This window comes from Narcine bancroftii, chromosome 11 (assembly GCF_036971445.1).
Source record: "Narcine bancroftii isolate sNarBan1 chromosome 11, sNarBan1.hap1, whole genome shotgun sequence".
NCBI classification, from domain to species: Eukaryota; Metazoa; Chordata; class Chondrichthyes; order Torpediniformes; family Narcinidae; genus Narcine; species Narcine bancroftii.
The window spans coordinates 81686665-81709971 of record NC_091479.1 but is presented as its reverse complement, the minus strand read 5'-3'; the positions used below and the strand labels follow the sequence as shown (position 1 = coordinate 81709971).

At 39.1% G+C, this 23307-nt stretch overlaps 1 long non-coding RNA gene across 1 annotated transcript in view; it reads left to right on the top strand.

Annotated features, from left to right (window-relative positions):
* LOC138745575 (uncharacterized) overlaps window positions 1-16967 on the top strand; it is a 35877-nt gene extending 18910 nt beyond the window's left edge. The window contains exons 2-3 of the long non-coding RNA XR_011346346.1: window positions 15967-16107; window positions 16720-16967. This is a non-coding gene — a long non-coding RNA (uncharacterized lncRNA). The remainder of the gene's footprint in view (window positions 1-15966; window positions 16108-16719) is intronic.
* The last annotated feature ends 6340 nt before the right edge of the window (window positions 16968-23307 follow it).

The following is a 23307-nucleotide window of genomic DNA, read 5'->3' as shown; positions in this document are numbered from 1 at the left end:
ATAATGTTCATGAAGCTGGGTTTCAACTCCAGTTACAAGACTGTTTAATTTGTATGTTTTCATCTAATGTTACATTGTTGGGTTCATTTAACCTCTAGCAGTTAGTTTACATGCTGAAAAGTTCTAAATTGTCCATTATAATTTAGACATGAATGCAAGTAATTAACAAACACTTATTACCAAAGTATCATTATGTATTCATTTAAGATAGTTATGTGATTGTCTTTGAGCAGAAGTGATAGTGAGATCTAGTAGTATATTCACTGAACACATCATTAAAAAAGCTCATTGTTAGAGAGAGTTAGAGAGTAAATTACATCCTAAAGATGGTTCTACAAGGTAGAGGTGGCTTAATTTCCTTCCATCTTCATGAAAATTTTTTTGGATTTTAACAGACTGAATATTCCATAGGGCTTCTCAGGTATTATAAACTGAAAGTGAGCATAAAGCAAAATATGATGACTTAGGTCAGTGATTGTTTTAGTGAGGAGAATGGGAAGCAGAGAGGTGGAAAGAGAGAAGGAAGACTGAAGATGGTGAGGAGAATTTCACCAAAACAACTCAGTTGATGTTTAAAATGATAATTTTGCATATATTTGGTAAGGAAAGTGTGCCTTGCCAACTGAATGCATAGCTGTTAGTGATGGAGTACATAGCATGAGACTAGAAATGGAAGAACATAGAGAGAGGATTAGATCCGGATGAAGTTTCAGGTTCAGGCAGACTAGAGCACCTGGCAGCATTTGAAAACTAAGAACAGAATACAGAAGCAACTTCATTCTTGTGTATATTACAGTAAAATTTATATGGGAGCAGTAACTTTACAGGAAATGTTGTGCATAACTGATTACACCCCTATGATTTCAGTGCTGTAAGAAGATTGGTGGAAGTGTTTTTTTAAATTTAAACCCAGCATCTTTTATAAATTGGCTCTGTAATCCTACTTATTATACATGGCCACAGTTTGTAACACAGATGGTCACCTTACTGGTCAGACAGAAAAAGCATTCACTGTCCTCCATGTCATTGAATGTCAGACCATCCCATAATCGATACCACCTTATGGTTCATCACCTGAAGTCACCTTACAATTGGTCATCTGGACTCACATAAGCCAGTTCTTGGTTCAGCTCCCAGGTACCAGGTATAAACCCCAACTGTGTGGTCCAGCCACTTTCTTTCTTCTTTGTCCTTTTGCTGAAGTAGCTACCTGAGCCATTCCAGACTGGAGATTGTGAATAGTGCTGGAGAACTAACCAACTGCGAGGTGTGTGGATGGGTAAGGGGCTCTCATTCACAAAGGGAACAATTGTGGGTCAATTTGTAAAAGTCTTCTTTAAATTGCGTGCTGTGCCTGCTTGTTGGGGAGGGAGGGAGGTATTGTTTGTTTTAACCCTCTGTCATTGTGGGTATTTGTAGTTAACTTGTATGATAGCGAAATTGGTTTGTATGCGGGTATGTGTGTGTCTCATATTGTGTATTGGTTCCCCATTGTATGGCACACTGAGGTAGCAGCAAGCAAGCAATAACTCAAAAGACTGTACAACAGTCTTTATTCCAGTAAAAGTGTGAACACCAGTTCAAGCCTTGGTGGCTCCCCGTATGACTGGCACAGGAGTATATTCAGGTCGGCTGATTGACAGCCAGTAAAGTGGAGTTAGCCCCTTAGGTGGTCTTCCTGCAGGTACAGAGATTTCCCCCTGCAGTAGGCTGGTGACCATATCACCCCCTTCTTAAAATTGTCCTGCCAGATTCAGGCAGTGTGGAGACTGTTGGAGTCTCTGGGACTGTCGCAGGATTGGCTCCTGGTCAAAGGATGGTGAAGGTGTGAGTGCCTGAGGATTGGCTGGGTCCAGTGTAGCTGTGGCAGGCGTCAGTGTGGGCAGCATAGTCTATCTGTATGTCTGTACACGGGGGGGGGGGGGGCCAGGTGGGTGTGGTCTGCTAAGTGTGGGGCTCTCTGGAGGAGTGGAGGGGTTACCCATAGTGTGGAGAGGCTGCAGGTGGACTGGGGGAAGTAGCTGGGCTGTGTGCTGTGGAGTGTGAGCAGCCTGGTGGAGTCAGCCCCTGAGGTAGTTTTCCTGCCTTCTGCAGTAGTCGTATCACCACACATTGTAAATAAAGTTCATGTTTTAACACTACCAGGAGTCCAGGGCTGTTACTTTGTGAACCCTTTGAACTTGTTCCTTATCACACAGTTATACAAGAAATAGAACAAGCTATGATGGTTTTTGCTTAATTTGAGCATTCAAGATGGTTGACAAAATAAGCAGACTCATTCATAATTCCCTGGCAATATTGTATCCATCTAATTACCAATAGGTATTACATTGGCTTTCTGAAGTCTTCTGTCACTACAAACTTTTCAAATAAATAATAAGTTGATGCAATCCATCTGGACCAGAGTTTTTATCTTCTTTGTGCTTGATTATTTCCTTTTCCTATTGTAAATGCATTCTTTTCATTACCTATCTCGTCATCTAATCAATGAAATCTTTTAAGCCATTGATTCTTTACTTTCATGCTCAGGTTATAAAAGTCAAGCATCTTTTAACCTTTCCTAAATGTCCTGAGAAAATGCTGGTGCACCACTCCAAAGACCAGCTAAGAATCAAATGAATGAGCTTGAAGTCCTTTAGTCCCACATTCACCCCAAGTCTCAGCCTCAGGGAGAATTACTCTTCTTTTTAACAATTGCACGTGAAATTAAAACATCTTTTCTTGTTAAGATTTTTTAAATCGAAGTTTGCAATAGTACAAAAAGTAAACAATACAATTCTATATTGAAATACAAATTACAAGAAAAAACGTTAATTCAAAATCCCTACCACTATACAAGGTTGGGAAAAAAAACTAACATGTGGGTATGATGACAACCTGGTAATAGACAGCACAGCATCAAAGCTTATAACAACCCTAAAAGTACACCATCTTAATTATAAGTTTCTGTATTGCAAATACACAACAAACATTTAGTGTTCATCCAAATAGTGATACTACCTCGTTCCAATCTATAAATGCAGGTAAATCGGGAGCCAACAGTTAATGAGCCATGCACATGTTGCCATCCACACAATGATTCACAGTGGATTTAATGTCATTGCCAGGTTAGGTAAACATATTGAATGATAATCAACTGAACAGGGCCTCTTAGGAAGCTAATTTAATCAGTCATAATAAGGCCTCTTGTGTTTGAACAGACAGCAATGTAGGTATCAAGTACTTCTTTCCAGCTTGACCTCTCCAGAAGGAATAGGAATTCTTTACTATCAACCTGGGAACTATAAATGGAGATAATTTATCATCTCATTGTTTGAAAGAATAAATACTGTAGGTAGATAATGCAGACTAGAAGATTAAATGCAAAATGACCATGCATGGAAATGAATGAACTAAGAAGCAGTGTCAGGTTTATAACTTTATTATTAGTTTATGGCTTGAAGGGCTGTAGTAGAATAGTAGCTGAAGGGTAGTTAAGATCATTTTCCTCTCTGGCAGAATAAATACTGCAACATTTCCATGGAAAATTAAACTTAACTGAGAATAAAATGTTGAAATCACACGTGACCAGGGAATAACTGACAGCAGACGTCTTGAGAACATTGAGGCTATACAGGAATCCAGAGACCAGGCATAAAATTGATATCAGTTATGTAATGAACAAAAGAGTGAAGCTTTTTACCAAGGTCACAAATTCAAGAGTCAGTTCTCACAATGACTCAGAAAAAGAGAGTAGGTGACTTCCATGTTGAGGAATGTCATTGAGTAGCCCTATGGTCGGAATTCATGGGAGTTATATGTTGTGACTAGATTGGCATAGATACCGCAGACAAAGGTAATTACTCAATGCAATAAAATGGGTTACTATGAAATTGATAAATATGGTGGAATTAAAATGGGGAGAGTAGGATGAAGCAAAGATGAGGCTTCCATTGTGATTGAAACACTGTGGGTTAATTCAGACATGGGTGTTACAATTTAGCAATGAAATTTAATTATATATTATTTTATTAACCTTTGTGCCATAGGAGGAAACTTACCTCCAACTGTTACAATACAATAAATGACATACTTACCACATAAACCCATAGAGCAACTAATATTTTGCAAAGATGTCCTTAAGCATGAAATATTAAATAAGTAATAACTTTTTTCCAGAAGAAGGTGTGTTAAAGAGACATTAAAATATCTGAAAACTCCCTCTAAGTTGAAAGAAGAGAGAAAACATTATGTACATTCAACCAGTTCTTGAAAGTTGGTTGCATTTAAGATGAAATTACTTCGTGCTAATTAATCTTAAGTGGTAATCCAGGTATCCTTTTTACCTTTAGGAGAACAGGCTACATTAATTCTGTTCTCTGTATGCTGCATTAACCTCCATCTTCATTAAATTGGGATTGCAATCTTCTATTTACTGCTTTATTTATTGAACTCGTGGATTGAGTATCAATGGCATTCAGATTCTTGGTGGTAATATTTTATGTTCTCTCAACAATAGCAGACTTTATTCATTTTTCACTCTACTGTCACTCTCAAGCATTGTTGCACAAGCCTCATGGTTAAATTCTTTCAATGTTTCCATGAAATATTCAACTTCACCATTGGTTTATGATCTTTGAGGTGTTATCTTGTAATGAGTGAAACCTTGATAGTTTCTTGGTCATTAATGTGTGTAACCATCATCACTGATTGCAATCACTAAACTGCATAAAGAAATTATCAAACTTTTTCAGAACGAGGACTGATAATTCCTACTGGTCATCATCAATTATGAGCAAATAATCACCAGAAATATATATTAGGAAAATCAACACTAGCGGGGAGCATGGTTATGATGGCGGATCATGCAGATTCAGATTTCAGATTTATTGTCAGTGTACATACATGACATCACATGCAACTTTTTCCCTGCAGGTGCAGTAGAATTACTACTAATTAGTGGAACAAAAAATAAACTGTACACAGCGTAAACATGTAAACAAATAAAAGAACTGTAAACAGGTAACAAATGTGAACTGACTGTGCCATACAGAGAGAACAAAGAAGATCAATAGTGCACAAGTAAGAGTCCTTAAATGAGTCTCTGATTGATCTTATCATTGTGGATCTAGAGCCAATGTGATTCCACTTCCATAAGGAGGGGTAGCAGCTGTTCTTGAACCTGGTGGTGTGGGTCTTTGATGGCTCTGTTTCCCTCCGATGGCAGCATTCTCTGTAGATGTACTCAATAGTGGGGAAGATTTTGGCTGTGATGTCCTGGGCTGTGTCCACTACCTTTTGGAGGGCTTTACGCTCAGGAGTATTGGTGTCCCATATCAGACCGTGATGCAGCCAGTCAGCACACTTTCCACCACACCTCTGTAGAAATTTGCCAGGGTTTCTCGTGTCATGCCAAACCTCCGCAAACTCCTGAGGAGTAGAGGCACTGACATGCTTTCTTCACGATGTCATTGGTGTGTTGGGTCCAGGAAAGATCCTCCACGATAGTGACTCCCAAGAACCTAAATTTGCTCAGTGGTATTACAGTGACAGTGACCTAGATTCGAAACCAGCACTGTCTTTAAGGAGTTTGTATGTTTTCCCTGGGACTGTGTGGGTTTTCTTCAGATGCTCTGGTTTACTTCCACCCTTCAAAACATATGGTTCGTAAGTTAATAGGTGTATTTGGATGGCACGGACTTGTGAGGCAGAGGGACACATCATCATGTCTAAAATATTTAGCCCATGATAATTTGACATTTATATTTGTGCCGGTTTGATATTGTGTTTAATTGATATGCTACATCTTTCAACTGAATGAGATATTCTTGGACATGTATCTCTTTAAGAAATGCTCTGATTTCATGATTCCTTCATGTTTTTGTATGTAATTATTTTCCATTAGGAAGAGTGGATCGATAATGTGTGATAGCTCATAAAATGAGCTTCGTTGCATTCGGTGCAATCATACATTATTTGCAAACCTTGCAGAATGTGACATTACAAAAGCATGCATTTCCCATGACATTTTTCCATTTATTATGACTGTAATATTGTGGTGCAGGTAGAATAATATCATGCTCTGATTTCATTTAATGTTATTGTTTTGGACACTGCATTCAATCTTACAAATCCAAGGTGCCATTCTTTGACGTGTTTGTAATGTAGAGTCAAGTGTAGGCACTGCATAGGTAATTTCTACAATCAGAAGAGCTGATGTTGTGTGGAAACGCAAAACAGCAGCACAATCCCCTGAGATTGTAAAGAGATTTCCCTTCCGGGCTGTAAAAAGCTATCACTCTTGTTGGGGGATATTTTGGCATTTCGTCATTGGGTTTGTGCATGAAGATTCTTGAAGGTTTGTTCACTCGTCACATTGACTGCATAATTGAGGCAAGAATGCCTACTATTGTAATCAGTTCTTCTCAGAAACTTGCTACTATTATTTCTAAACAGAAATTAATGGCACTTCTGTTAATACCATTGTTCTTTCAACTAATATTCTTAAATGAGATTCCTCACTTAGGAGAAGACTAAACTTGTACAATATTCCAAATGAGATCTTGCCAAAGCTTTGTATGTTTTTAAGCATGATTTCCTTAATTTGAACACCAGACCCTTGCAATCAAGTTACATTTTCATTCCTAATTTCATGCTTTACAAATTACCCCTCCATAAATCTTCGTCTGCGAAGCCAAGCCAAGAAAAGAAGAATGCCTAATTTTCTTCATCTCAAGAAACATACTGTGATCCCTTTAAATACAGTTGTTTACTTGTTTCTCACTTCTTTAAAATGTATTATTCCTCAGTTCTTTAGAGCCTTACCTTGTCCAATATGGTTGTCTATTTTGCCGACCTGTTTAATCTATTTATCTCCCTTTGTGTTCTATAACAGCTCCCTTTTCAACCTAGCTCTACAAGATACTTACCTTTGCTGAAATTATCACAAGATAATTGTCAAAAGAAATATGCGAAAGTCTCTCTATATTTAATGAATGTTTATGATCCATCCAGTTATCTTTTGGAAGTGTTCCAATAATTGAGAGTCTTGGACTTTTGCCTATCTGTACATATTTGTATTCAACCAAATGTGAATAGAGTTACAGTTTACTGTATGATTTCATTTCAGCAGGGATAGAGTGATGAAATTACCATCTATTTCAAATATTGACTGGTGGCAGAACCAGGGTCTGTTTACTGTAACATAACATAACATAACATAACAATTTACAGCACGGAAACAAGCCATTAGGCCCTTCTAGTCTGCACCGAACCAAACACCCCTCTCTAGTCCCACCTCCCTGCACAATGCCCATAACCCTCCATCTTCTTCTCATCCATAGACCTGTCCAACCTTTTCTTAAATAATACAATTGACTCCGCTGCCACTATTTCTCCCGGAAGCTCATTCCACACGTCTACCGCTCTCTGAGTAAAGAAGTTCCCCCTCATGTTACCTCTAAACCTCTGCCCCTTCATTCTTAACTCATGTCCACTTGTTTTAATCTTTCCTCCTCTTAACGGAAATAGTCTATCCATATCCACTCTGTCTATCCCTTTCATAATCTTAAATACTTCTATCAAATCCCCTCTCAACCTTCTACGCTCCAAAGAATAAAGACCTAATCTGTCCAATCTCTCCCTAGACTCTAGATGCTTAAACCCAGGTAACATTCTGGTAAACCTTCTCTGCACTCTCTCCACTCTGTTTATATCCTTCCTATAATTAGGCGACCAGAATTGCACACAGAACTCCAAATGAGGCCGCACCAACGCCTTATACAGTCTCAACATCACCTCCCAACTCCTATATTCCATGCAATGATTGATAAAGGCCAGCATACTAAAAGCCTTCTTCACCACCCTATTCACGTGAGTTTCTACCTTCAGGGAACGATGTACCGTTACTCCTAAATCTTTCTGCTCTTCTGTATTCATCAATGCTCTCCCATTTACCACGTATGTCCTGTTCTGATTCTTCTTACCAAAGTGAAGCACCTCACACTTATCAGCATTAAATTCCATCTGCCATTTTTCAGCCCACTTTTCTAAGCAGCCCAAATCCCTCTGCAATCCTTGAAAACCTTCTTCATTATCCACTATTCCACCTATCTTAGTATCGTCTGCATATTTACTAATCCAATTTACCACCCCATCATCTAGATCATTAATGTATATAACGAACAACAATGGGCCCAATACAGATCCTTGAGGCACACCACTGGTCACCGGCCTCCAACCTGACAGACAATTATCCACTACCACTCTCTGGCCTCTCCCAGAGAGAATGCAGAAACATCCTAGAATGCAGAAAAGGAATTGCAGGGACATTTATCATTAGAAGTATTGGTGTCAGGATTCAGAAGATTTTTTTTATCAGTCTGTGGTCTTTAACCCAAAATTAATTTATATTGGTTCCCAATGCACATATCTTTCCTAAAACCGAATATGAATTGCAACATAGACTCGTGAATTGCCTCATGGCACCAGAGACAATGTGATTCCACTTCCATAAGGAAGATCATGGTGCAGACCACATAGTATCACCCCATTAAAATGCTTAGAATTGTGCACTACTTGAAAAATATGAATAGTTCAAGTTTGTTCATTACACATGGGACAAATGTTTTGTAACTATATATTATTGGACCAATCAGGCAGTGTCCTGCTCCAATCTGAGAGGATGGCTCTTTGTATTTCTACCTAAGTCTTCTATTTGGTTGTTGTGACAATTTGATTTCTTCCACAATTTTTCCAATGCTACTTATCATTTTTTGGGGGGAAAATCAGGTTGTTGGGTTTTCTTCCACATGTAGAAATAATAGCAGGATATCTGTTTAATTTCTGAAATAACATTCCATTTGCACATTCTATTTTCCCTAACCTTCACTAAAACATTGGGTGATAGGATGTGATCTATAATAAAGCAGACACATTATTCTTGGGAATTTGCTGGCTTCTTATCTCTGATTAGCCTGACTGATTCTAGTTGGTTAGAGACTTGCTGCTTGTCTTTTTAGTTACAGGTAATGATGTGTACATATTTAGCACTTTCACTTAGTTTCTTGATTTCCCTTTCTCCTTTTTGAAATATAAATTGCTTTTATTTCTTGCCAATTCTGGTAAATATGCCTGCATTGGTGCTTCGAAATTGAATTTGACCTATTTTTAAGCATTAAAATATATTTGGGTTGAGCAGTAAAGCCAAATTTGGATCTAGAAAAAAAAGGCAAGATTGAAGCAGCATTAAGATGGACACTCTACCTGAAGAGTGGAGGGGAAAAAAAATCCATCTGTGAAGCAACAGCATAAATAGAACAAAATTGTTCAGAGTCTCCAAAATTGGAGGTTCTGCTGAAGGCATCTTGAGCAGGTAGGAACTAAATTAAGTAAAAAAATCAAAAACGCAAAGCTAATAACCTTTGGATTATTACCTGAGTCATGTGCAAATTGACAGATCAGTAGGATCAGAGGGTTGAAACAAGTGGCTGGAGGTTGGTTCAGGAGAAATGCTTTCAATTCATAATGGACCAGTATTGAGGGAGAATGGAACTGTCCTGTAGGAACAGGCTTCACTTGAATTAAGTGAGTGCCAAGTGAACATCTAGGGCAATAAATAAGATTTTGAAAAATGGGTGGGGAGTGGTGGGGCTAGTGAGAGGACATTTAAGTTAAAGAGAAAATGTAAGCCAATAGTGCAGGGTGGTGAAATGGGATAATGGTAGAGTCTATCGGGAAGGGAGGGAGCATACAAACATGAGTATATCTCCAGTTAGAGACAGAAAATGGTAAAAACCATAAAACTGAAGGCTCTCTGTCTGAACACAGAGAGTATTCGTAGCAGAATATAAATGTGGCATAAATGGAAAACAAATAAATAAATAATCATTATGGAGACACGATTGCATATGATGAATATTCCACAATAATTAACTAATTGCTATAGGAGGCAAAACATGAGGGATATATAGGAGGGATAATAATAAACAATGGCAGTTGAAAGGGAAGATCTTATCTCATAATATCACGTAGAATTCAGTTTGGATGCAGCTAAGAAACAGCTGTGAGAGGAAACCATAATTTGGAGTTGTCTAGAAATAGTGGTAATGCAGGATAAAACATAAATCAGAAGATTGGTTGTGCAGATGATAAGGGTAATATAATAATCATGGGTGACTACAAAATGATCAGCAACCAAATAAATTCATGAAGTGTACACAACCTAGGTTTCTCGATCAGTATATTGCGAAGCCAACGAAAATAAACATACAACTGCAGATGCTGGAAATCAAATACTGACCTACAAAACAACTCTTAACAAAATTTATTCAGACATGCAGCACGGTAACAGGCCCTTTCGCCCCACCCGCCCGTGCTGCCCAATCACACCAAATTGACCTACACCCCAGTATGTTTTTGAACAGTGGGAGGAAACTGGAGCACCCGGATGAAACCCATGCAGACACTAGGGAGAATGTACCGATTCCTTACAGAGAGCGGCGGATTCGAACTCCAGTCGCTGGCGCTGTAACATCATTGTGCATTGCGCTAACTGCTTCACTAACCGCGCCACCTCTAAATCTTCTCTTACTCTTTGAAACTTCCATGAAATAGGTCGAACTAGTTTGACCTCCGTCAATAACCCAATCATTCCTGGTTACTTGGTGAGCAAACATTCTTTGAACTGCTTCCAACGCATGATAACCTTCCCAAACTAAGGAAACCAAATCCTGTATAGTACTCTATGTGTGATCTCACCAATGTCCTTTTTAACTGAAGCGCAACCTTCCACTTTTTTATTCAACATCCCTGGCAATAAACAATAACCCTCTTTAAGGTTTCCTAATTACCTGCTGTACCTGCATACAAATTATGCTCTGGAATACCAAGATCCTTTGGCCTGTCAGAACTCTGCAATCTCTTCCACTATGTTATTATGCTTTGTCTTTACTTTTCCTCTACACTTTAACACATTATACCCCATTTACCAGATCCTTTCCTACACATTTAAACCAGCTCGAATAAAGCCTGTTCCGACAGAACAGTACCATTCACTGACCCCCACCCTCTCGTGTTGGTGTAAGTGCACCGCACCATGAATTGAAATCATTTCTCCTGAGCCAGCCTTTGAGCCACTTTTTCAACACCCTGATCTTACTATTATTTTATTTATTTAGACATACAGCACAGTAACAGGCCATTTCAGCCCACAAGTCCATGCCACTCAATTTGTACCCAATTAACCTACACCCAGTATGTTTCGAATGGTGGGAGGAAACCAGAGCCCGTGGGGAAAACCCACACAGACATGGGGAGAAGGTACAAACACCTTACAGACAGAGCAGGATTCGAATCCCCAGTCCTGATAGATGGCGCTATAAAGGTGTTGTGCTAATTACTATGCCAACCATGCCTACATCAGTTTGCAAACGACTCAGGTAATAATCGACAGTGCACACTGCCATCTATTTTTCTATAAACAGCAAATTTGAACACACTACACTTGGTTGAGGTCACCGCACTGATTCTCATGGCATTCCGTAGTCACAGTCTAGAATGATCTGTTTGTTTCTACTTTCTATTTTCTGTTCATTAGCTCACTCTATATCCATGCCTGCATTTTATGCTCAATACTATGAGCTTTAATTTTGCTTAATTACATCTTGCATGGCACCTCTCGAAGATCTTCTGAAACTCCAAATTGTAATTTTGCACCTTTATCCATTCAGCTAGGTCCAATCTCAAAACATTTAGACCTTTATTAAGCATGATTTCTTATCATAAATCCACATTGACTCTGCCCAATCGTATTATTATTTTCTAAATTCAAATTTGCTGATCATTTTAATCTGGGCAGCAGAGTGGGGTGTGGTGAAAAGGCTGTAAGGAAACATGGACAGTTTAAGGGAATGGGCTAGGATGCAGCAGGTAGAACAAAAGATGGAAAAGAATGGCAACATTCACATTGGCTTAAAAACCAGAAGATATTGAAAAGTGTTATTGCTCAGGGAGAACTGAGTTGTTCCAAAGCATTGAAAGTTAACTTTCAAATATGATGAGTTGTTAGTCAGGTATATAGTATTTTGCCCTTTAATGCATCAGGATTTGATGTTTTCCTTCACATTTCAGCCCCTGGAGAGGTTGCACTTGGAACAGTTTGTACAGTTCTAGTCTCCTGACCCCAGGAAGGAAACATTTAAAATGGAGTTATTTAATGAAGGTTCATTAGATTGATACTTGAAATGGGGAATCGTCTAATGAGGAAAGATTATGCAATTGCAGCTGATGTTCTCTGGAGTTTAGAAAATTGAGACAATTGACACCTAAAATACTTACTGGGCATTACAGGGTGTTGGAGGGATGATATTTCCTGTTGCCGAGCTCTCCAGAGTTCTAAGTCCTAGAATAAGGAGTAGGTCATTGAGAACTGAGAAGAAATGTTATTAAGTAGATAGTGGTGAATCTGTGCATTTCTTTTCCCAGAGAACTGTGGAGGTTCAGACATTGAGTTTGTTCAGGACAGATTGATAGATTGCATGTTAAGAGAATCAAGGGGTATGTGGTTAATACATCAGAGTATTTAATAGCTGAGATCCAAATACCCTGCTTCTATTTCCATGATATTAGGTAATGTTCTTTCAGCCAGAACAAAGTGCTGAGACAAGATTTGTGCAAACTCAGGATCAATTAAATGCAGCTGCTGAGACATTGGTGTGCAGAAGACCAACAGTGCTAAAGGTCCCAAAGGCAGAACCATGCAGGGAGGTTACAAGGACACAGAGTGCTCCCAGAAATGAAGCTCTAAGAAGTGAGATACATGCCAGGATGGAGTCTTGTGCACAGAACTGGGGAGAAGGGAAGAGAAACTAGCAGGTACACAGTTGGAAGAACAGAGGAGATGATGACTGGAATTGTTTTGTCAAGGAGCAGGGATCCTTGAACCATGGAGGAGTGTCAAAAGAAATGTCAAAGTATCACATAAAAGTAAACCCCTGGTATCCAGAATTCAAGCAACCAGCTAAAAAAATTCAAGGAAAATAAAAATAAATAAGAATAAAATAATAGGTAAAAATACATGTTTCAAATTGAAAATGTCCTCTGAAATAACTCATAAAACTTTAGTGAAGATGGGAGCAAATATTTAGCCAGCGGAATGCCTTGGTCATGCTTTGCTCATAGCAGAAAGTTGTGCTAAAAAAGCAATGGTGTCACCCAGTGTGAAGAGCTGATTGATGCCGCTCGCCATTGAAGTGACTCTCTTATCTCTTACACCTCTAAGTGTCTCCTTATCCTTGCTTAGTAAGATTTGCCCTGGTCAGATGTAAACTTGGGGGAGGGAGGTTAATTAGCTATAATGTTATTGTTCATCTTTTGGGTGGCTCCATGGAGAGGGAGGAACCTGCAGATGCATCAACGGTTAAATCTTTTCAAAGAATGTGACTGAAAATAAAGTAAAATGCTTTAAAGTTCATATATTCATGCAAGTGAAGTTTATTCAGTGTAGGTACAGTACAGTATTTTTGTCTTAATGCCGGTGTATTAGTTAGGCATTGTAAGAATATGTCTCAAGCAACAGGAAAGTATACTTATCCAGCATCTTCTAATTCCCATAGATACCAGATACCAGGGGTTTTACTGCATTTGTCAAGGTAAATTGTACACAAGACGTACTGTTCTCCTACACTTTTACAAACTCACACAAATTCACATAAACACAATCTCCCACACATCTCCCCCATGCATCCCAGCAGTGGTATTCTTCCTCCTCCAAGCTGGGGTCAAGATGCACTTCATCAATGCCCTTCATCTTCTCCATTCAGACCGTGACAATGAGGAACAGGAAGAAGGAGGCTGCTCACTAGAGCAGAGAACTCTGTGAATTCAATGCTGAGCATTGGGGCCACTGAAGCCCAAACCTGCTTTCGGGCAGTGGTTCTAAGAAAGCTGCCTGGTCTCACAGTGATTGGCACATTCCCTTTGATATGATCTACAGGTGACACCATCATTGCCATATGTGCTCTGTTTTGTGAGTAATCTTCAAGTGCAACTACATTCCTTGCCACAAAACTGCTATTTGTTGAAATTTGCATGTTACTTGCAAGACAGCCTTTATGGCCCCGCCATCTTCTTGACTGCTGCAGTTTTAGCGAAAGTACTCCCACATTGCAGATGACCCCCATATTCACTTCTTACAGGACAGCATCATTCAGAATGATGAGGAACTGGGAGATTATGAAGATCTGGAGAATCAGTGGAACAGATAGAATCAGAGGAAAAAGGAATGGATAGGAGAATTAGAAGAGCTAGCTGTCTAAATTGATGTGGGGGAGGAGTAGGAGGTGGAGGAACCCAGGAAAAAATTGGGGCAAGAAGACAGGAAGGTTGAGAGGAGCAAGAATAGGTAGAGGGGCAAGAGGATCTGAAAGTAAGAATGGAGGAAGAGGAAGATGACTTGGCACCAGAATCAGATTGGTTCTGAGTGGTGTTCATCACAGAGAGATACACCAGGCTGCTCTCAGCCATGGGTCAAAGGGAATATGGTTTGGGAAGCTCACTGAAGGAATGATCCACAGATCAAGAGGACAGGGATGGAGACCACACTTGGGATGCTTTGATGCCAAGGCTGCACAGGTTGAAGGCGAGAACAGTGTCAGCCCTCCCGGAGCAAGGTACTAAGAGGCAGGCTAAAGTCCATACAGGTGCTTGTGTGGAGCCAGAGGCTCATGATTTCCATTCTGGAGGGCACATGCAAAGGAGGTTGACAATCCAGTCACACAATGTCCATTAATTCAGTTAATGCTGCTCTGGAGGTATAGACAGAGGCTGTATAAAATCTTACACCTTCCAGGGTAACACACTTATCCAGCTAGAAGTCCAGTGGGTTTGAAGTTATAAAGGAGCCATAAGAAGTTATTCATGAGAAATTTGAGTAGCTCAAAGTTCTCCAGAAGCGAAGATGTGGAGTTGTTGTTCTGCCAGGACAGAAATTCTGCTTCCCAGACAATTGCTCTCCTGCATCCTGAACAGGTCACCCTCTGATAGGAGCAGATATGACAGGAGTGGATATGACACATGGAAACTATTCTGCAGAAACATGTATCCCTCTTGTATACTTGTTATTCAAGAGCAAGCCTTTGCTCAAACAATGAAGAGAGCAGGCCTTGACTCTTGTGCGTTCTCATTCAGATCTTCAGGGTTACAGGGAAAACTTTACAGAAGATGAGCTGAGGCCAGTAGAGATCAGCTGTGATCAGATTGCATTGCAGGGCCTGCTGGCTCCCTCCTGCTCCTCCTTTCCAGTGCTCTTCAGCAATTGTGTGTATCACGAAATACACACAATTTATCTCAAGCACCTTTTGACATAAGTTCAGGATCAGTGTGAATTGTATGTAGCATCGGGGAAGTTCTAGCTGATAGTCTGGTGTTTGTAGAATACAGAGGGTCATGAAGAAATTTACTTACCTGCTCCCAGCGAAAGTCACCTCTGGACACCAAACAACCATATATTTTAAAAAATTTACTTACTCACCCATCTGCGGCCTGATGATTCAGAGAGCAGTGTCCCTAAACAGAGAATAGAGTGATGGCAGAGAACTATTCATCTCAACCCTGTTTACAGCCATTTTCTGACATTCTCGGCCTTAATTACCTGATTTACCAGGTCTGGTTCTATTGTTAACACAATGGTTGTTTGCAAACTCCAACTTTAGGTTTAGTTGTGTTCTTGAAAAATGCACTGAGGCAGTTTTTAGCTGAGTAAATCAGTGTATGAAGTTTTTATTTCAATTTGAGCCTTGTTGTTTCTTTTGTTTCACAGATCTGATAGCTCAATCAGCTTTCATAGCCCCCTCTGACATATTCTGCGCTCTCCCTGGGATCTGTAGCCATAGTTAGAAACCACAGCACAGAGGAAAGAACAATTTGCAAATGATTGGAAGCACATTTCGGGTATATTCTAAACTAATAAAAGTGCTTTTTGTTTTGCAGACTTGGAAATCAAGAACATCAAAGGTTCCGAAGCCACGATGCACACCTCTATTGGAATACACATCCTCCCACCTGCTTGATTTCCAGAAAATGGAGTCACTTCCTCTGCCCGACACAGGAATCTTATTCACACATTTTAAGGTAGTTTATAAAAGGAATGTCTTACATGTTGATTGAATAATATTTCTTCTCCGACAAGGAGCAATTGCTACAATATATAAAATTTGTCTGTTGTTTCAGATTTATGTAATCAAGATTTGAGATAAAAAATAAAATTTTATTTTTATTGCATGAGGACTACTTTAAACTTATTTCAGTTAAATTTATCTCATTTGGCATAATTCATTGTTAGTGGGAGAAAGTCGAGTGTACCTGTAGTAATTGTTCTTGACTGGTGGAAAGCAATATAAATGATTATGATTCACCATGCAATTTCCTATGCAATAGAAGGCTTTCAGAGGTCTGGATGTGTGGCCTGATAAGCTGCCGCCTGTGACTTTGCTGTCAAATTAACAGTAGCTGTGTATGGTAATAAGAATGAAATAGACCTGGTATAATTAATGTGCTGCAGGCAGGGCTATGAATAAATGGAATACCCCAGAGCTCTAAGCTAATAAATGAGATTAGCAAAAAGAAATTCAAAATAAGATTCTACAAACATTGAATGTATCCACTCTAACTTTCAGTAGTTACAAGCAATTTTCCTCAATTCCTAACATTTATTTTTTGACATTTTCCATTGAACCCTGTTAGGATGGGTTAGCAGGCACCTAATTTCAAATGTGGATTTACACCTTGCTACTGAGAACTGCTGAATGGATGCATTATTCACGTGGGATACGACCGTGCTGGGACCCCGAACACAGCAACTACTGGACATCAAGATGCGTGGCTGCAGGCGTCCTGATGTAGGGCCTCAACTCAGAAAATCAGCTCACACCTTTTGCTTCAGCAGATTGACCTGTTGAGGTCTTCTGATGTTCTGCTTTTTGGCTTCAGATTCTAACCACGCAATGATTCTGATTTCTGGTACAGTATTTACTTTATTTTATTGTTGTTTTATTGCAAGAATGAATGGCGACCTATTTTATTATAATACAAAGTGCTGATTTGTGCTTTTTGTACCATATCACACTCAAGAGCATTATCATCTGTGCAGAAAGCATACTTTGTATCTTTTAGAACAACACAACTTGTTGTATGAAAATACACAAGGCTTAAGTTGCACAAGTATGTAATATCTGCAGGGTCTTTAATATAGCTGCTTTCTGATGTAACTAACATCTTTTATTTAAGACAATAAACTCTCAACTAATAGCAGTGTAAAGTATAATGATACATCAAAAATTGTGCAGTCAATACTTTAAGGTATACTTACATATAACAGCTTTTTCTTTAAAAGTAATAAATTAATGTAACCCATCAACTATTCATGTTTATGAAAGAATACATACATTGACTATTTATATCAATATACAGCTGTAATCAGAATCAGAATTTATTGTCGTGAGCAAGTCATGAAATTCGGTGTTTTGTGGCTGCATCATAGAGCAAACATTCATATTATAACCATCTTGCAACAATAATATAACAAATAAAAATAAAAATAGAAGTGCACGAGAAGTAAGGCAGTATCTTTGGTTCATTGATTATTCAGGAATCTGATGGCAACAGGGAAGAAGCTGTCCTTGTGCTTCTGAGTGATCGTCTTTAAGCTCCTGTACCTTTTTCCTGATGGTAGCAGAGTGAAGTGGGCATGGCCTGGGTGCTGAGGGTCTTTGAGGATAGACTCTGCTTTTTTTTAAGACTCCACCTCATGTAGATGTCTTCGAAGGAGTGAAGACTGTCGCAGGCCAAGTTAACAATCCTCTGGAGTTTTTCCTTGTCCTGAGATTTGACGCCTCCATACCAGGCAGTGATGCTCTCCATGGTACATCTGTAGAAGTTTTCGAGAGTCTTCGATGACATACCGAATCTCCTCAAGAACCTCACAAAGTATAACCTCTGGAGAGCCTTCATAATAAATTCACTTCATGCCTGTTCAAGCTGAATTTGTCACATCTGAGACATCTACAGAGAAATGGCAGATATTGGACAAATGTGAGGTGCTGCATTGATGTATAGAGGGATCACGGGATGCTCCCTGAGAGTGGCAGCACACGTGGATAGGTGGTAAAGAAGGCATATAGTATGCTTGCATTCATCATTTGGGGCATTGCGTTTAAAAGTTGGCAAGTCATGGCACAGTTCTATAAAATATTCCTTTGGCCACATTTGCAACATTAAGTGCAGTTCTGATTCTCACACTACCAAAAGGATGTGGAGGCTTTGGAGAGAACATAGAGGTTCATCAGGTTGTTGCCTGGTCTGGAGAGCACTAGTTATAAGGAGAGGTTGGACAAGCTTGCACTGTTTTCTCAGGGCTATTGTAGGCTGAGGCGAAACATTATAGAAGAATAGTAAATTATGAGAGACACAGATAGGGTAGTTAGTCAGAACCTTTGTTTTTCCCCAGGGTGAAAATGTTCAATACCAGCAGACAAAGGTCTAAGATGAGAGGGTGGAGGTTTAAAGATGTGAGGCCAATGTTTTTAAGCACCTAGAATGTTAGCTGCTTGGAACATCTTGCAGGAGAGGGTCATAGCAGATTTAATAGCAACATTTAAGAGGCCATTTAGGCAGAGAATAGAGGCTTACAGACCATTGGATTATTTAGATGGACATCATGGTTGGTGCAGACATGAAGGGCCAAAGAGCCTATTCTGTGTAACTATATCCAAGTCTGGCTGTATGGTAGCTGCAAAACATCATACTAAGTCTATACAGAGGATCATTAAAACAGCCGAGAGGATCACTGGGGTCTCCCGTTCCTTCACTGACGACGTTTACTGGGATCATTGTCTAAGTAGGGCTCAGGAAATATAGAAAACCCTTTTCATTAATGCACAGTATCTTCAAGGAGATACAGGAGGATCAAACTCAGGATTGCCAGGCTGGAGAATGGCTTCTTATTGCAGGCAATGAGAATGATGAACAATATCCTATAGCCATGTAAATCAAACCATATATTTATCTATATTTATTTTGATTATAATCTGTGCTGTTTATTGTGTGTAACCTGTGTATTGTGTGTTTTTGTGTGTGTACCAAGGTCTGGAGAGAAGCTGCTTCATCAAGATGTATATGTAAAATACAGATGATAATAAACTTGGGAACATAATATCCTGATATTTTATTTTAAGTGACATGAATGCTTTAATTTATGTACTTACACATGGGTCAGATGCTTTTATTATTATTTTTTAATTTATTTTGCTTTTAATTATGTTTTTTTTCCACAGTGTCCATATATCAGAAGGCCGTCAGAGTGGGATCATAGATGTCATTGCTGGAGGCCTGGTGTCACTTGTGAGCTGTTGTCACTGGAGATCAAGGACAGTGACACCAGAAGAATATTAGGACCCATTCAACTGCAGAGGTTGGACTGCAGATCATGTGCGGGATAAGGTAAGGGGAACAAACACCAGGCATGGGTGGCACAGTTGATGTAGTGGTTAGCGCAACACCTTTACAGCGCCAGCAATTGGGACTGGGGTTCGAATCTGTGTTGTCTGTAAGGAGTTTGTACATTGTACCCATGTCTATGTGGGTTTTCCTGGGTGCTCCAGTTTTCTCCCACTGTCTGAAGGGTACCAGGGCTGTATATATTCTTGATAGTGGAGAGGGTTTTTCCCGTGATGTCCTGGGCTGTGTCCACTACCTTTTGGAAGGCTCTATGCTCAGGGATATTGGTGTCCCCAGACCAGATCATGATGCAGCCGATCAGCACATTCTCCACCATACATCTGTAAAAAATCTGCCAGGGTTTCTGGTGTCATACCGAACTCTGCAAATTCCTGAGGAAGTAGAGGCACATTGGGTCCAGGAAAGATCATTTGAGATAATGACTCCCAAGAACTGAAATGTGCTCACCTTCTCCACCTCACATCCCCCAATGATCACTGAATTCTATACCTCTAGTTTTCCACATAGTTGATCATTCTGTCCATCCTTGTGTGAGGAATTTAGAATCATAAAACCATAGAACTACAGCACAGAAAACAGGCCCTTTGGCCCTTCTAGTTCGTTGCAAACTATTCTGCTTAGTTCCACTGACCTGTACCCAGGCAATAGCCCTCCATACCTCTCCCATCCATGTACCTATCCAATTTTTAAAATAAATGTGAATATTTAGCCCTCATGCACCACTTCTGCTGGCAGCTTGCTTCGCTCTCCCATCATTCTCTGTGTGAAGAGGTTTCTCCTAATGTTCACCCTTAACCCTTAATTTGAATAAACTAAATACATCTTTAGAGTTATTCTTATTTCTCACGTACTACTTTGCATGCTTTGTTTTTCCTGCACTTTTAGACTAGAAAGCCACATTATACTACCCAAGACCCACTCCAGCATCTGCACCCAGATATCTTCATGGTATTCCACTTTCAACTTTGCAATAAGCAACTTCTCATCCTGAATGACAATGCAGTGATAGCTTTTTATGTAGTAATAAGGAACATCTATTTCACCTCTTCTTTGCTTTTTGCTCTTCCTTAAACTCTCTGTCCATCTCGATCTACCCATATTCTCATTTCCTTGACCTCAGCATTTCACGTGGGCTTACTATTTATATTAGGGAAATTAAGGATGAACTTGTATCCCATTGCTTTGCATTCCTCCCCACACTGTAGAGATAAATTGTTTGAAAAGTTCATGATTTTTTTCTTGTTCTATTCTTTGACGTGCTCAGATATGAAAGGTTGAAGCATAAATTGTGCTCCAAACAAATGAATTCAGGCTGAATTTTTCTCATCTTACATCCTTTTCTGCTACCTGTGATCATTGCAAAGCACAATTAGGCAACAGGGTAGGAAAACAAGTGGGAAGATGGGCTGAATGGACTTTCCTCATCCGTAATTTTCATTATGTTCTTCTGCGTTAATTTGTTGTACACCATTTTAAATATTTATTTGAAAAAGAGGACATTATGAAAGATACTTTGGGTTTGTAAATCACATTTTTGTTACCCTTTTGCTGGAAGACCGTTACTTTGAATTCAAAGAATGCTTGATTAAATTTTTCATCTGAGGATTTTTTGAGAAATTACCATTTTTACTCTCTGTAGACTTTTTATGATTTAAATTTTATTGGGTTCTTTAAAAAAATAGTTTCCCCAAACCCTTGAGTCAGTGTTAAAGTTATGTAAATCATAGGTTACAAAACATAAACTTATCCATAAAATAGAAACAAGCAGGACAGCAAAACTATCAATATAATAACCGTATGTATCTGTTTATTGCTCCTAATGACAGAGAAAAAAACTGCTAATCATTAATATACTTCACCACTACATCCAGCACTATTTCTCCCCAAGGAAACATAGATATTTTTGTGTCTAGATGTCCAATTGATCAAACTGTTTGTCACGCTGTCACATTGTCTATTTATGAGGCCCACTCCTGAAATGATGGTCCCCCAAATTCTTCCAACCTCTAAATACTTGTCTGAGAATATTTATCCCCAAATAACCCGAGTGTGTCTCCCAAGACTAAAAGTCTGGGGCAAAAAGGAATTTGAATACCTGAAACTTCACCCATATACTTATGTAGCATAATCAAAATTCTTGAATTCTGGGACAAGACCAAAGCGCATGTAATAAGTACCCTTTATCCACGTCATGGAGCGAGCATTCAGGGTATTTTTCAACCCTAATCTTGATAACCCAATAAAAACGGATGCAGAATCTTAAACTGAGTTAGGCGCACTCTCAGGTCTATTTGACATGACTTTGATATTCTTACAAATTTTGTCCCATTCTTCCTTCTCAAAAACCACACTTTTTCCCATGCTCCTTTAAGACTCAACAGAAGACTCAACTGGACTTGTGTTAAGGCTGAATAATAAAATGAGGCTTCGTGACCTTTACCATATTCAGCCAGTACAGGACAGTATTATAGCAACTTGATTGGGTTGCTGTGTAGAACCAAAAGTTGTGTGTAGCACATGACACAGTTGAACATATCTCCAAAATTGTGATCTAGAGATATTATACTGTTGGATTAATTGTTTAAAAGATTTTAAACTGTCACCATTATAAAAATCTCCCAAATTTAATTATACCGTTCCTTTGCCATTCCCTCCAGAAAAAAAGGGGACTTATCAATACCACAACTTTGGATTCATCCAGATACTCGAGGGTTCATTCAAATATGAATTAGATCTAAATAATCTGGCTAACATTCGAGAACAAATGCATATCCAATATAATTGGGTTAGATCTTGCCTCAGGAGATAACTCGATAGACAAACATTGTGGAGGAAGAGCAGAGCTCTCTGCAGTCTTCTTGAAAAGACTATCTAGGCATCTATCTTATTCATTTTTAACTTGACTACAAAATCAGAGGACTAATTATATCCTGATACTGTGGTCACTCTTGCTCACTTTGACTGAGGGGATATCGGATAAGATGGAACAATAGGAATGTTAACTAATATTCCTTTCTATATCAGTGGTTAATTGAGTAGAGATAAGAAATCAAAATCTAAAATCATATTGGTCTGTATAACTCAATTATTTTCTGGATAACTCATTGATCCACAGGGAAACTCTCTAATATGCACAAATTAACTCTTACCCCCATCTCATTTAAATTACCTAGAAGCAGTTTTTAATAGCCTGTAAAAGCTGACTTTCCATTATGGGCCTCACAGCTCCTGTCAATCATGACCAAAAGTGCTGACTGTGTGGAGTCTGCATGTTCTCTCTTTGTGGAATTTTTCCACATGCTCCTGTCTCCTCAACCATCTGAAGGATGTGCAGGATGACAGGTTAATTGGATATTTTAAATTCAGAATTAGAATTTATTGTCATGAACAAGTGTCACAAAATTCATTGATTTGTGGCAGTGCAAAAATTAAAATTTATTTTAAAATAAATAAGTTTGTGCAAAATAAAAGAAAAAAAAGTGAGGTAGTATTTCGGTTCATTGACGATTATGATATCTGATTGCGGAAGGGCAGAAGCTGTTTTTGTATCTTTGCGTGTTTGTCTTCAGGCTCCTCTCCTCTCCTTCCTGATGGTAGCAATGAGAAAAGGGTATGGCCTTGGGAGTGAGGGTCCTTGATGATAAAGCCTGTTTTCTTGAGCCATCTTGTGGATGTCTTTAATGGAATGAAGACTAATGCTCTTGACGGCGCTGGCCGAGTTCACGACTCTCTGTAGTTTCTTCCTGTCCAGTACATCGAGACCTCCATATCAGATAGTGACACAACCAGTCAGAATTCTCTCCCTGATACATCTGT